The 15,401-nt window shown below is 51.9% G+C and overlaps 1 long non-coding RNA gene across 2 annotated transcripts in view; it reads left to right on the plus strand.

Annotated features, from left to right (window-relative positions):
- The window catches only part of LOC123836955 (uncharacterized), a 115,273-nt gene that overhangs the window by 13,769 nt on the left and 86,103 nt on the right, over nt 1-15,401 (plus strand). For both annotated transcript variants that reach the window (XR_010413636.1, XR_010413635.1), the window contains exons 3-4: nt 7,979-8,109; nt 8,580-8,928. This is a non-coding gene — a long non-coding RNA (uncharacterized LOC123836955). The remainder of the gene's footprint in view (nt 1-7,978; nt 8,110-8,579; nt 8,929-15,401) is intronic.

A 15,401-nucleotide genomic window follows, 5' to 3' on the forward strand; every position in this document is an offset into this window, starting at 1 on the left:
TTTCAATGATTAGAATAGTGCCTGGCACATAGACGGTGCTGAATAAACATTTTTTGTATAAGTGAAAGAGAAAGTATTCCCAAGAATATGGCATGTAAGTAGAGGCCTGAAGGGTGAGGAGGCATTTACCAGGTTGAGAAGGGGTAAGGACTGTTCTAGTGGCAGGCAGTATGTACAAAGGTCCTGAGGCAGGAGGAGGCAGAGTGCATTTCTGAGGAGCTGAGAGGTGGCTGGTGAGGCTGGAGTGCTCTGTGTGTGCTTGTGAGCGTGTGCATACATGGGCACGCCTGCATGTGTGTGTGGAGGGTCTTCTCAGCCATTTGAAGGAGTGCAAAGGAGTGGAACGTTGCAAAGGAGTGACGTGACCAGAGTTGTGTTTTAAAAACACCCCTCTTGGGGCGCCTGGGTGGCTCAGTCGTTAAGCGTCTGCCTTTGGCTCAGGTCACGATCCCAGGGTCCTGGGATGGAGTCCTGCATCGGGCTCCCTGCTCCTCAGGCTCCCTGCTCTCCCTCTCCTACTCCCCCTGCTTGTGTTCCCTCTCCCACTCCCCCTGCTTGTGTTCCCTCTCTCGCTGTGTCTCTCTCTGTCAAATAAATAAAATCTTAAAAAAAAAAAAAAAAGAGCTCTACATTTGAAAAATAAATAAATAAAAAAATAAAAACTCCCCTCTTGTTGCTGGAGGAGGCTGGAATCTGAGGTGGGGAGAATGAGAGCAACAGGACTAGGTGGGGACCCGGTGCTGTCCTCCCGGTGAGAGATGGTGCGGACTCCGCCCCTCTGGTAGTTGCCTTGGGGATGGAGCCCCTAGGACCGGGCCAGGAGGTTTTCAGCAGCAGAGGGGTGGGGTTGCCAGGGTCGCCCGGTGGCGTTGGGAGGGGTGGGAGAGGGAGCTGTCTGGAGTGGGTCTGAGATTTCTCTCTTGCTTAATTGGTTGGCTGGTGAGCTGAGGGCTTCCTGTGTGCTGGGCGCTCAGCTAACCACTTCACTGACCCAGTTAATCTTCCTAGCCTTCTGAGGCGGGTCGGATATCATCTACGAGGAATCGGAGGCTCAGAGTGGTAAGTCCTCTGCTGTAGGGTTTACGCTTGTCACTGTGAAGCCCTCCTAACACCTCTCACCATCAAGGCTTGCGGTGGGCTGGTTAGCAAGGGGATCATAGACATATACGGGGTGAATAGTTCATTTTAACTGGAGACCTATGGATGCGCTCCTATTTGCCAGCCTTTTGATGTGTGGCTGAGGCCTCCCCTGGGCACAGCCTCTCCTGCGCCCGGAATGTTCTCTCTTGTATAAACCATCCCATGACATGCTGTCTTCTCTGGGTTCCGGTTTTGGTTTACAGTAAAGTTTATTACACCTCTTAAGAACTAATCAAGGGCAGGATTCTTCCAGATTTTGAGCACCCCCAACCACCCGCCCTGCTGGCTCCATTCTTTACAGTCTGCTTTTTTCACCTCCAACCCAATGGCCATGTTTTCAGTGGTTTGCTGTTACCAGACTCTTCCAAACATTCAACTTGGATTTTTGAGAAAACCAGAACCCTCGTTCTTCTCACAGTCATATTTCATTGTGTTATGCCGGATTCAACCAAATTGTGTAATGACAGTAACAAGCGCCACTGACAAACAGGTTTGGGGACAAACACAGTGGCCCTGGGGGTCCCGGTGGTTGGGCTGTGGGAGCAGAAGTGGGCCGGCACGTTGCTGATCCCCCGCGTGGGTGGTGGGCATCGCTCTGCAGGCTTCTCAGAGAGAGTGGAGGGGTAGCAAATGAAATCAGTTACCCGCTGAGAATGTGGGCAAGGGGGAGCGCGGCCCTGTCGTGTTTTACCAGAAGACGAAGTCTGTGTTCAGTCCTTAGTACACATAGTTGGAGCCCTCGGGAACCAACATGAAATGCTAGCAGTGGCTTAAGTGCTCAGCATCAGTTTTAAAAAGTATGCTTTGTACCTCAAATCATTGATTCCATTAATAATGAGCACAGGGCTGGCAGTTCATTCTGGAACTTCACATTCTCCTGAGCCAAGCACTGTGAGGGCAGCCGGGGGTGCAGTTGGGGGTGGTGGATGCAGTGCCCTCTTTGTGTGTCTGCACTTGCAGAGGCTGGGGTCCATCCTGGAAGCCAGGCTTCTGCCTTCGAAGAACTTCTGCTCCTAAAGAGAGTGAAGAGGAGATGCCCTGGAGCGGTCAGGATCTGGGTCCAGAGGCCTGGTCAGATCTGACAGCATGTGTCCTGTGCCTGACCCACAGGGGCAGAGGGAGGGCAGAGATGGTGCTTTCTTGACACATGGTGCCCCCCTGGCCCAGGGTAGGACACACTGGGTGGGCACCTCATCTGTGAAGACTTGCAGGCATCTGACTCATTTCTGCCTGGTGCTGGGGACCATTTCATCTCTCAGAGGATTGGGGGAAGTGAATGAAGGAAAAGGGATTGGTTGAAAGAATGGGTTAGCAGAGTGGCAGTGATCAGGGAAACGTGGGATAAAAGTGAACCTGTCCCTATTCAGAATCATCAGGGAAGAGAATTTGGTCCAATTCAGTTGAACCGTCATTTCTTGAGTCATTGTGTTAGGTTCTGGGAATGCCAACAGGAGTAAGACACCATTCCTGTCCTCAAGAGCCTATCATATGGCCATGGAGACAGACTCCAACAAGAGCATCTCCTAGGACATGCTATGGCTCCAGGTTTGGTGAAAGAGCTCAGTGACGTCATGAAAAACTCAGGCTTTTTCTATCTTTCTGCTCTGCTGTCCTGAGCACATTAACTTATTGTCCACATGCGTGTTGCCTCAGGGTTGCAAGATGGCGGCTACGGAGCCTCCTACAATTATATTCAAGGCAGAAAACAAAAAGGCCAAGGAGAAAATGCGGCTGCATTTTTTATCAGGGAAGAAAAAAAGTGTTTCCCAGAAACTCCGTCAGAAAAGGACCTCTCGTGTCTCATTGGCTGGGACTGAAAGGCAACGCTGCAAGGGAGACGGGGAAAGTGAGGGTCAGGCGGTGGGGGGGTGGGCAGGATGCTCGTGATAGCTTAGAGGAGCCTTGGTTCATCCCCAGGGCCTGGATACATTGCCATCTGAAAGGTGGGGGTTCTGGAGGAAGGGCTGGGGCAGAATGGCCGCTAGGTGGAAGGAACAGTGTTTTTCACATGCAGTGAGAGCTAAGGTGATGCCCTGGCATCAGAGAGAAACCAGATGGGCAGAGTTAGCCCTCCCTGGGCGGGGCAGAGAAGGTTTCCTGGAATAGGTGATCCCTGAGCGAGATCTGGAGCACCCCTCCCAAGACCAGTCGGAAGGGGAACCTAGGTAGAAGGAATAGCAGGAGCAGAAGCACAGGGATGCAAAATAGTATAGTGCGTCCAGGGATGTGTGCACAGAGGTTTAGTTAAAGGAGGAAGTTCCAGAGGTAGAGGTGGAGAAGTGACAAGAAACCACATCGTGGTGGGCTTTGCAAGTCCTGCTGCTAACTTGGATTCTACCCTGTAGGGTCTTGAATGGCTTTCGGCAGAAGAGGAGCCCGATGAGCTGGGATTTTTAGGAAGGAGCTGGTGCCGAGAATGGATGGGAGAGGCTGGGAAGGTTCTTGCACCATCCAGACAAGAGCTGCTGAGGGCCTGTAGTAAGATTTTCCAAATCTGCCTGCCAATATTTCAGCGACAAGATAGGAAGGATTCCATGGCATGAATCTCTGGAGGGACAGATGTCTCAAGAGGGCTGGGAAGCTCCCAAAAATGTACATCAGATTGTGCAATCACACACAGGGTAGTCTATGTCCCAGTGCTGAAGAAAGAGGAGCTGTGGCTAAGGAGATCAGTGGGCGGCATGGCAGCTCGCTGCGTTGCTGTTTTAGGAAGGCTTGAGCAGAGAAGGGAAGGGCAAATCTGAGACGGGGCCATGAGCCTGTGAACACAGTGCCTGGAAGACAAAAATAGGCAGAACTTTGTGAAAGATACTAGGGGCAACTGAGGCTTATGTAGCCAGGATTAGAGCCCGTGGAGACTGGGGAAGGAGGAGGCCGTGGCTGGGCCTAGGCGATGGGGACCGGAGAAAGGGGGTGTTCCTGGGGCCGTGTTGTTGCTGCCCCTCTGCCAGAGACCAGAGATGGGGCCACACTGGAGAGGAAGGAGAAGCCCCTCCCCAGCAGCTGCTCCCAGGGTTTGCAGGGGGCCTCTCCCTGTAAAACAACATTTCAGGCAAAAGGGAAGCTTCTGGACAAGACCGCTGGGTCTTCTCGGTCCCCTCTGAGGAAGCTCGGAGCACGGGGCTGGGTGCAGGAAAATGTGGCTCTGAGTTTCAAAAAGAGGAGGGGTCTGGAATCTGTAACTTCACAGCTCAGGGCAGTCCTGGACCAGGATCCTTGCAGACTGGGAAAGGGATGGTTCACCAGCACCTAGAAAGGTGGGGGAGGGGGGTCTGGGAGCCAGCAAGGGCTCGCCATGACTAGCGTGTCAGGCCAATTAAAAACAAGAGTGTTGTGAAATAGATAAGAAACACCCATGGAATAAAACTCAAAAAACACCAAAGAGTATACAGTGAAAAGTGCCCCTCTCACCCCTGCCTTCTAGCCCCCCAGCTGCGCTCCTCAAAGGCACCCAGTGTTACCGCTGCTCATGTATATGATCCACCTATCTATCTACCCTTTAAAAAAGGCAAATGTGTTGGGGCGCCTGGGTGGCTCAGTCGTTAAGCGTCTGCCTTCGGCTCAGGTCATGGTCCCGGGGTCCTGGGATCGAGCCCCGCACCGGGTTCCCTGCTCAGCGGGAGGCCTGCTTCTCCCTCTCCCGCTCCCCCTGCTTGTGTTCCCTCTCTTGCTGTGTCTCTCTCTGTCAAATAAATAAATAAAGTCTTAAAAAAGAAAAGGCAAATGGGGCATATTTCACTTGCCACGTTTTACCCAACCTTCTTTTCCTCTAACCGATTTTGGAGATTTTTACTCAACAATGCACGTGGGGCTGCCTCATTCTTTCGATGTCCAGGGAGTACCGTAGTACGATGCCCTGTCATTTATTCTACCGGCCCCCCACAGTCGCCAGGCTTTCTCTCTCATTGTCTTATCTACAATGAATAACTTTGCATACACATCACTTTCTGCGTGTTTGACATATGTGATATGTATGCGTTTCTATAGAATAAATACTCAGAGATGGAGTTGTTGAGCAAAGAACTTGCTCACGTTTAATTTTGATAGATATCGTCAAATTGTCCAACTCCATAGAAGCTGTGTGGATTCATGTCCCCATCCTCCTATACAGGAGGGCCTGTTTCCCTGTATTTGGGCTAACCGTGTTTTCCAACTTTCAGGTCTTACTGGTGCTGGGCGGTCAGAGAGAAGGAATCTCCAGTTTTAGTATGTGTTTCTCTCATTAAGATTTCTGACTAATGGATTTTCTGACTCCCAAGAGGATTGGAGACCGGTAGATGCAGGAGTTGTGGGAAGTGCGGGAACTCCGCAAAGTTCTTGATAACGTCTCTCAGGTGCTTTGATGGTCAAGATGGAGAAATAGAGCTGCGATCCTGAAGTAGTTTTATGGATCAGTAGCTGGAAAAATGGTCATCCATTCATTCAACAAACATCCATGGAGCTTACGTTCTACAGGAGGAGACAGGCAATGAATGAAAACCAGAATAAATAAGTAAATTATGTGGTGTATTAGAAGGCCGTATGCCAAGGGTATTGCTTAATAAATCCACATTGGTCTAGAAAAGGACAATAGATGCCACGGGGGCTCTGTCATTAGTCTCGTCTTGTCCATTCAACACATAGTGATTGAATATCCACTACATGTCAGGTGTTACTTTAGGAACTAGGGATACAGCTGTGAACAAATCAGACAGAAGTCCCCGCCCTCCTGGAGCTGACACTCCATTGGTAGGAGACTGACCATAAGAAATTAAATAAGAAAAATAGGGGCGCCTGGGTGGCTCAGTTGGTTAAGCGTCTGTCTGCCTTCGGCTCAGGTCATGATCCCAGGGCCCTGGGATCGAGCCCCACATTGCATCGGGCTCCCTGCTCAGTGGGGAGTCTGCTTCTCGGTCTCCCTCCTCCTGTTCGTGAGTGCGCACTCTCTCTCTCTCCCCCTCTATCGCTCACTCAAATAAATAATCTGAAAAAAAAAGAAAAAAGAAAAGTATATAGCGTATTAGAAAGAAAAAAAAAGTGCTATGGAGACGAATTAGGTGGGGAAGGCTGATAAAGAGTACCAGAGAGTGGGGTTGCCATTCCAAATGGGGCTGCCAGGAAAGGCCTCACTCAGAAGGTGGCATTTGAGCAAAGACCTGGAGGAGGAAGGGAGCCATGAGGCTTTCTGGAGAGGGAAGGCTGTTGCAAAGCCCGGGAGGCTGAAGCAATGCTTGGGGTGTCCGAGGAGCAAAGAGCAAGGGGGAGTGTGGAGAAGGGACAGAGCGGGGAAGGGGAGCTGGATCCTGCAGGGTGTGGGGGCCTCTGTGAAGCCTGCAGCTTTTACTCTGAGTGAGGCAGGAACCATTGGAGAGTCAGCGCAGAGGAAGGGTGGCGTCTGGATTGGGTTTTAATAGGCTGATTCTGGTCGCTGTGCTGAGGGTAGACAGAGGGCAGAGCAGGGAAACTGTAGTGATCCAAAGAGCAAGGGCAAAAGTCATGAGGTTCTTGCAAAAATCCAAGCGAGAAATGACAGTGGCTTGAACCTGACTGGAAGTGACAGAGGAATGGTTGGAGTCTGCTATGTTCTGAAGATAGAGCCAACAGGATTTGTTGGCACCTTGGCTAGGAGATGTGAAAGAAAGGGATGTGTGAAATAGGATGGCAAAGGCGTTTGGTCTGAGCAAATGAAGGATGGAGTTGACCTGACCGGAGATCCTGAGATGGTGAATGGGATGGCTGGATGGGGCCAACGGGAAGGCCAGGTTTGGAATGCCGAGTCTGAGATGCCCAGGAGATACCCAGGTGGCGATGAGAAGGGGACAATAGGACATGCGGGTCCGGGAATCAGAGGGGACGGCTGGGCTGGAGATTGAAGTCTGGGAGCCAGCAATTTATAAATCATATTTAAAGCCTCTCATCCGGATGAGATCGCCCAGGGAGTGAGCGAAGACAAGGACGAGAAGGGGTCCAAGCACTAGCCATGGGGCATTCCAATGTTACAGAGTTGGGTCACAGAAAATCGCCAGCAAAGGAGGCTGAGAAGGAGTGGCCAGAAGGTGGTGGGGGGGGGGGGGGGACCAGGAGAGTGTGAGAGCTTGAAAATAAAGTGAAAAAAAGGTTTCAATGAAGCAGCGTGACCAACTGTTCCAAATGTTGCCAAGGGGTGAACTGGGATGAGGACTGAGGAGAGACCCTGGGAGAGACCGGAGCACCATGCAGGAGTGGTGGGGGTGACATCCCGCCTCCCACTAGCTAGGACTTAGAGGAGGGCCTGGATGTTACGCTGATCCCCTTGGGAGGAAAAGTGAACCACCCAGAAGGGCCACGACAGGTGGCCGTGAGGGACGTAGTGACACAAGGTGGCATTTGCCAGGGTCGGCACGGGGGTCCCACACACCAACCGTCTAAGTACAAAAGACTTGAGGCTTGTTGACAGCTCCTGGTGTGTCAGCAGTGACGTGTAGTGATCCGAAGAGCATGGCAATTACAAGCTGGGTTAATGGACATATCATATCCGGAACGAGGGAGGTGACTGACCTGCTGGGCTCAGCAGAGCAAGGCGCACGGGGAACTGGGTTCGGCTGGGGGAGGGGAGGTGGGAGTAGATCCAGCAGGTGCGTGCAGGGAGTGCCCAGAGGGCCAAGGGTCTGCAAAGCAGTGGACCTGGGGAGGGAGGATGTGTGTCTACCATTCCGAGAAGAGCTCTCCTATGAAGGTATGTCTCAAAGCGGTGGCACAAGGCTGAGTGAGTGGAAGCTGAAATGTGACCAGACTCGGTGCTGTGACTTTTTCTATATTTACTGTGGATTCTCCATGAAATTTTATAATTTGTAAGCATTTCAAACCCCTTCTGACCCAGGAGTGACCCACAACTTGCTGAATGCCTGAATCTCAAGTCTTGGGAAAACAATGCTTCCTCTCAAGATCAGCTGAATGAAATGAGCAACTTCTAATCTGATCATCAACCGAGGCAGAGGAGGTTTATAATGGGTAGGCCACAGGGCTCGGGGCTTGGTCTTCCCCGGGAACATGCTGTCGCTGCCCTGGCAGACAGCATGGGCAACCAGCTCCCACAGTGCAGCCCCTGTCCCCTCCCAAGTGTCTGGGCATGGGGGTGAAACCAGGAGAGAGCAGAGAGCCGGCTCCTGTCCTCACAGGGCCCCCGGTCTGATGGGGGTGGGGGTGGAATGAGCTCCAAGGGCTCGAGGCGTTGGTGTGACCATACCCCTCGTCTGGCAGGAGGGGAAGGGTACAGCCTCCAAGATAGAATTCCTATAACCTTCCTGGTCAGCGCCGTCCCACAGAAGTGTAATGTGAGCCACATCTGTATTTTCTAGATTTTCTAGTAAGCCACATTAAGGGAGCAAAATGAACAGGTGCGACACATTTTGACATATTTTATGTATTTATGTATATATTTATTTAACCTAAAATATCCAAAAATATTCTCCTTTCAACAGGTAATCAAGGCATGAAAACGGCCTGGGATAATTTACATGATTTTTTCATGCTCAGTCTTCACAAGCTGTGTGCATCCTCTGCTTACTCACAGCACATCTCGATTTGGACCAGCCCCGGGCGCTGGGCAGCGAGGGCTCGGTTTTCTGTCTCATGTCCTTCCCTGTGCTGGAAGGAGCCAGGGCTGCCCGTGTGCGTGCGGGGACTCGGTGCTGGCGCCTGCCTGGCGATGGAAGGTGCTCGCGGGGATCCTCGGCCGCGATCTGCTGCATGCGGGGTTCGCCCGCCCCCGTTCGCGTTCCTGGGCGGCAGCTAGCCCCTGCCAGGGCTGCCGGCTGTTTTCCAGCGGCGGTAAATATTAACGAAGCGGTGGGAGGCAGGCCCTCTGGGAGGCCTGGGCTCTCCCCATGGGAGGAATGGAGATAATGCTGTGTACCTTAGATAGGGCTTTCGGTCTGGCCTCTGACGCTGCTGGGCTGAGCTGCCGGGGATATGCAGGCTGGCCTTCTCTTCCCAGGACCAGGATGCCTTGCTGGGAGAGTCTCAGAACCCGCAGACCTCAGAAGTGCCACTTGCCTCTATGTGTGCATGAGCCTCGCCCCACTCCTCAGTCTCTCTCCCAAACCACCTCTTCACTTGAAGACCTCTTCTCTCCAAATCCACTTGCCAACAAGCCCAGCTAAGCCCGACCTAAGGGCAGAGGAACACATGGAGTTCAGATATTTTCTTTAAAAACAACAACAACAAAAACAAAACCAATCAGCACTCACTTATTGAGCACTTGCTGTATGCTGGGCCATTACATAAGCTGCCTCCTTCCTCACGGGCACACAGGGTCTCAGGTTGTCACCCCCCACCCAGGAGAGGGGCCTGAAAGTCAAACGGGTCAACGTCACAACTGGGCTACAAACCTAGGCTTTTGATTAGACTAGTTCTAGCTGCCAGAAAGTTCTCTCTGGGGAGGAGAAAGCAGGAGTATTTACTTGCATTTGCATAAACAAACACTGGAAGGACACATAGGAGCGAATGTGATTACATATGGGAGGGAATGAGGAGGAATGGAGGTACTGGGGGTGAGAATGCTCAAGGTATATCCCTGTGTATTACCTTGATATTAGAACCGTTTAGATATATTATCTAATTTTAAAAATAAATGAGATGGAATTTTAGCTGTTTGTTTTTTTCCCTCCTGGTAGAGGAAGATATGTTTCTCAGAGTAGATGAGCTGGATGGGCAAGCTGAACGTTTTTTTTAAGAAAGATTTTATTTATTTATTTGTCAGAGAGAGAGAGAGCACAAGCAGGGGGAACGGCAGGCAGAGGGAGAAGCAGGCTCCCCACTGAGACCGATGGGGGACTCGATCCCAGGACCCTGGGATTATGACCTGAGCCGAAGGCAGTCGCTTAACCGACTCAGCCACCCAGGCATCCCCGAGCTGAACATTTTTTGGTATCTAGAATGTGTGTAGGCCTTATTTTCCATAAAGATCAATTAACTAATTTAGATGACAAAAAAAGAAAAAAGTGACTTCTTTCTGATCAGGACTTGGAATTGGTCTTCTTTAACCTATACCCTTGGCTCCTATTTCCTTACATCCTTGGCTCCTTCCAGTCTGATGAGGAAAACAACCAACTTCTACCCCTCAAACAACCCCAGTCAGAGGGAGAGACACAGCCCTGCTTCAGGGAGCCCCAGTCTGAGGGGGAGACACAGCCCTGCCCTCAGGGAGCCCCAGTCTGAGGGGGAGACACAGCCCTGCCTCAGGGAGCCCCAGTCTGAGGGGGAGACACAGCCCTGCCCTCAGGGAGCCCCAGTCTGAGGGGGAGACACAGTCCTGCCCTCAAGGAGCCCCAGTCTGAGGGGGAGACACAGCCCTGCCCTCAGGGACCCCAGTCTGAGGGGAGGCACCGCCCTGCCTCAGGGAGCCCCAGTCTAATGGGGGGAGACAGCCCTGTGTTCACAGAGTTCCCAAGCCCAGCTCCTCTGGACCATGTGAGAGAAATGAAGGGGCTCCTCTGTGTTCTGAAGCACCCACTTCTGCCCTGGGCCTGGCTCCTCCTTCCCATCCCAGGAAACCTCCTTCATTCTTAGCCTGCTCAGTATGTCAACACTTGATTCATTTCCCCTGAGTGCTTGTCCCTGGTTCCCAGAAGGTGTCTGTGTGTCCTTCGTTGCTTCCAGTCTCTCCTGGAACCAGGGAATGCATGTCCTGAGGGCATGTGGGAGGTGGGCATCTCCTTGAGAATCTCCCTTGCAAGACAGAGACTCTATACTATCACTCGGACTGAGCTGCGCTGAGCCAGGGTGGGCCAGAGTGCGGGTCTGTGTGGGGAACTGGGGGCTGCCCTGCCCTTTTCCCAAGAAGCACATGGGCAGTGAGAGCTGAGGAGAGGGCCCAGGAGGTTTCTCTTTACTTGTGGATCTCATTCAGTGAGTCTGACCTGGAACCAGGCAGAAGGATGGGAGGCCCTGAGTGTTCTCGGAGTTCCAGAGGTCATTGACCTGGGAAGGAAAGGGCGAGCCTGGGGCCGGGCAGGCCGGGGCACGCGCGTGTTTGTGCGCGTGCACACACACACACACACACAGCCTGTGTTTCCTTCTAAGCAGAAGGTGCTGCCCTTGGCAGAACTGGAGAGGCCCATCTCATTCCCAGCCAGGGTTCCTCAGCATCCTTGAGGGGAGGCCAGGTTGTGAGGCCAGTGGGCTACAGCCAACCCTACCCTGTCCTGGGAAGGTGCTCACTCCACCCCACCCCAGCCTACATTCCCTTTTCTTTCCCTACTGGCAGAGGGGTCCTGGGGTCTGGACCAGGCCTTGGAGGCTGGAACAGTGTGTGGGGATGGAGTGGTGGAAATCTGGTTGGGAGACTGAGGGGTGGCAATGGAGTGAACCCCTTGAATACCCTGCCTGTCTTCCTGTCTCCAGTCTTGACCTCCTCCTCCCAGCCTGGCTATGAAACTGAGAGGGAGATGGCAGGGCAGGGTCCCAGCAGGCCCAGGTGGGGACAGCAGACACTCCTGTTGTCAAGTACAGACATAGAGTCTGAGAGTCCCAGCACCTCCGAGGTACGGAGCAAGGGTCTCGGCCTGATCGGGCCCAAATGTCCTCATTGGACAGCTCGGGGAACTGAGAGCCATAAAGGTTTTGGGGAAACATCTTGGAGAAGCCACAGAAGAGAGGGCCCTGGGACTGGGCCCTGGAAAGCAGTTTGTGGGGCTGATGCGGGGAAAATGTCAGGGTTAGGGTGAATAAGATGGGAAAGGAGAAAGATATCCGATGGGGAGTGAGGCCGGGCGTGTCTACCCAGAGTATCAGGCCTGCAGGGAAAGAAAACAAAGCATCTGGGATCTTGTAAGACAAGACCTCAGGTAACCCCAAGGCTCAGCAGTCAGCTCCCTAGGAATGTCTGCCAGCCAGCAGCATCTTTGACTCAGCGCCTTTGCTCTGCAGCCCAGGGTGACCTTGTGCAGGCCATCCCTGCTCAGGGCCTCGGTGTCCCCTTCTGTAAAAGGAGACTGGTACCCAGCCTTCTTAAAGGACCTCCCCACCCCCAATCTCCATGTTTTACACGATATCTTTGAGAGGCTTTTCTCTACCTGGCACTTCTCACTCTCCCTGTGAGTCAGTTTCTGCATCTGTAAAATGGGGATAAAAAATAATACTTATCTCCCAAGCTTGTTGTGAGGATTAAATGGGTAAATACACGTAAAGCATCTAGTGCCTGGCACACAAAAAAATAATTAGGAGGCCTGTAGTGGGTTTCTTTTTCATTGAATGACCTGGGCAGAAGGCCTTATTTTTTTTTTTTCTTAAAGATTTTATTTATTTATTTGACAGAGAGAGACAGAGCGAGAGAGGGAACACAAGCAGGGGGAGTGGGAGAGGGAGAAGCAGGCTTCCCGCCGAGCAGGGAGCCCGATGCAGGGCTCGATCCCAGGACCCTGGGACCATGACCTGAGCCGAAGGCAGATGCCCAACAACTGAGCCACCCAGGCGCCCCCTCCGTGGGGCATTTTAAAGGCAGCCTGACTCCAGGGAGGCCCACATCCTAATCCCACATCCAGGCCACTCACGTCCAGGCTGGAGAGCCCAGAGGCTAGTGAGACCCAGGCCTGGAAGCCCCTGGAACCTCATGCCAGGACCACTGAGGTGACATAGGGTTTCTGGGCCTTGGGCCCCAGAGGGAGAGTCGGCACCCTCCTCCCGCACCCCCACCCCGGCTGGAGGCACCCTGCTGTGAGGCTGGCGGGAGATAGGGGAACACCGAGAGGCATCCCATGGAGGGCTTTCAAGAGGCTGCCCTGCTCAGGGTCAATATTTGTTCAGCTCTTGGGCTGGCGTGGTCCCTCACTGCCTCTGGTCTCACATTCCAACCATCGCACCCCTATCTCAGGAACGCGCTCCCATCGACTTGGGGGACCGCGCCCGACACTGGCAGTGGTCTGCCCTGGTCTGCCGCCGCCACCACCCCCATTTCCAGGCAGGTGCGTGGAGGACGCAGGCCAGGTGTGGGCGCTGGGCCCTGCCCCACCTGCTTCCCCACCATGAAGCTCTGACTTCCCTGCCCACGGCAATCAGGGAGGGAGGGGGACAGGACCTTGTCTGCCTGCGGCTGAGATTCCTACTTCTATCAGATCATTACTTTGACCTACATTTCCTAAGCACTTACTCTGTTCCTGAGAAGATAGCCCCTCCCACCTCTACCCCCCAAAGAAAAGACTTCTTCTAGGCCCTTGAGAAGCTTGTAATCAAACAGAGTTTTCTCAACCATCAGTAACGTCTAGGATCTCATTTCGGGGGCAAATATTCTCATGGGACCCCAGTATTAACTCAAATCAGGTTTGCTTAGATATATGCAGACATACAACTAGATATAAAATACCTTTCACTTTCAGCTTATGCACAACTCAAAAACGAAAATCAATCTGCAGTTGAAGTACAAAGAAAACAATACGAGCAATCGATTTCAAAGGGAGGACATACACTTTAGTACTGAAACCAAATCATCACTTGCAGTGTGAACAGCCGGGACCGCCAGAATACAGGGTTTTGTTCCTTTGAAAGGGGACCTGGGAGTGGCGGGCGCCCACCGCATTTACATATTAAGCCCCACCTCTGCTCTTTCCTCATTGGCCAAGGACAATTGGTCCTAATGAGGTCAGGGGTGGAGCGCTGAGGTTAGCTTGTAAGTGCAAAGGCCCTGAGGGGTAAGGGGCAGGTCTGAGGACAGGATTAATTGCAGCCAGGTTCTAGCCTGGCTTTTCCCCGGTCCCTGACTGTCTCCACAGCTCCTGACTTTCACCCATGAACTCATTTGCTTCTTATTTCAAGGTGGAGAGGGGGGCAGGGCAAGTTCCTTCCAAGTCTCTTGAGTTTTTGCCCTGTCTCTGTGAGGGAAGGCATGACTTTTTAAATTTCTATCCTTATTTTGTCCCCTTTCTCCACAAAAGGTAGCATACTTTACACATGGTTCTGTATCTTACTTCTTACTTCTTCAGTTTACTCCATCTTGGAGGGCTCTTGATAATGGTATGTAAAGAATGCCTTGAGCCTTTTTTTTTTTTTTTACAGCTGCATAATATTCCATTGTATGGCCGACCTGTCATTTATTCAACCAGTCCTTTGCTGAGTTAGGTCATTTCCTTCTTTAGTTTTTACAAACAATGCTGCAGTGAATAATCTTGTACATGCGTCATTTCGCACGTACTAGGTATATCTGTACCATCAATTCTCAGACCTGGAATTGTTGGTCAATGGGTATATGTGTTTGTAATCTTGATACATATTGCCAAATTGTTCTCTGCAGAGATTGTAACAAATAAACTCCCACCAGCAATGGATGAGTGTGATTATTTCCCCACAGCCTGGCCAACGAAGTGTGCTATAAAAAAAAAAAATTATTTTTGCCAATCTGATAGATGAAAAATTGTATCTTACTATAGTTCTAATGTGGACATGCTTTTATTTACAAGGTGTGTGGCTGGGAGGTGAAGGATGCAGTGTTCTGTTGGGGAGTGAAGGATTTCCCAGGGCTCAAGCACCTGACCTTATTTGTTTTAATCTGTGGAAACCTGGCCCAGGGAGAGACTCTAACTGCAACAGGACCCACCCAAGTCATCTCCAGATCTGAAGGCGCCTGGAAAAGCCACATCAGCTTATCTTTGCGTATGGATGGGTTGGGTGGGGCCTTGGGTGTATCATCTTAGAGCCTTAGAGCCTTCCCCCGCCAGGTTGCTAGGACCTCACACTAGTGGGGAAGTTGCCCAAAGACCATGCCATTTTTCTAGGCTGCTCCTCTATAGTATGGGAGAATCACAGGATGAGAAGCTCCAGTGAATGACTAGAAGCCAAGCCCCTTTTAGTCTTGCTAGATTCACAATATTCGTGGTGTCCCTCAGGACCAGAGACCCTGTAGAAGGAGAAAACAAAGTTAACTTCATGATTTGTTCTATGTGAATCCACTCTTGCGCCAGGTGATCAGCATTCTTTCCTGAGATTCATTCCTCAAGGAGAGGTCAGAGACAACCTCACCCGAAATATGTGGGCCTGGCCTTGCTGAGGCGTGGGAGGCTCAGAGAAGGGCCGGTGTAAGATCTTCTCCCCCTGGAACGTGCTTCAGTGTTCAGATGCTAGGCCTCCTTCCGTCTGAATGCCACAGTCTTTACAACAGCACCTGGGCCCCAGCCTGGGACCCCAGAGCCGCTGAGTGTGATTTGTGGGTCAGCACCCCAGAATCTCTGGACTGAGGAATCTTGGACACAAAGCAGCTCAGACTTAGAATATAAAACACCAGAGTTGAAGTGACCCTAGACAGCACCCAGTTC

Source organism: Mirounga angustirostris, unplaced genomic scaffold (assembly GCF_029215605.1).
Source record: "Mirounga angustirostris isolate CCGP_5_RB_7025 unplaced genomic scaffold, mMirAng1.0.hap1 SCAF_8, whole genome shotgun sequence".
Taxonomy (NCBI): domain Eukaryota; kingdom Metazoa; phylum Chordata; class Mammalia; order Carnivora; family Phocidae; genus Mirounga; species Mirounga angustirostris.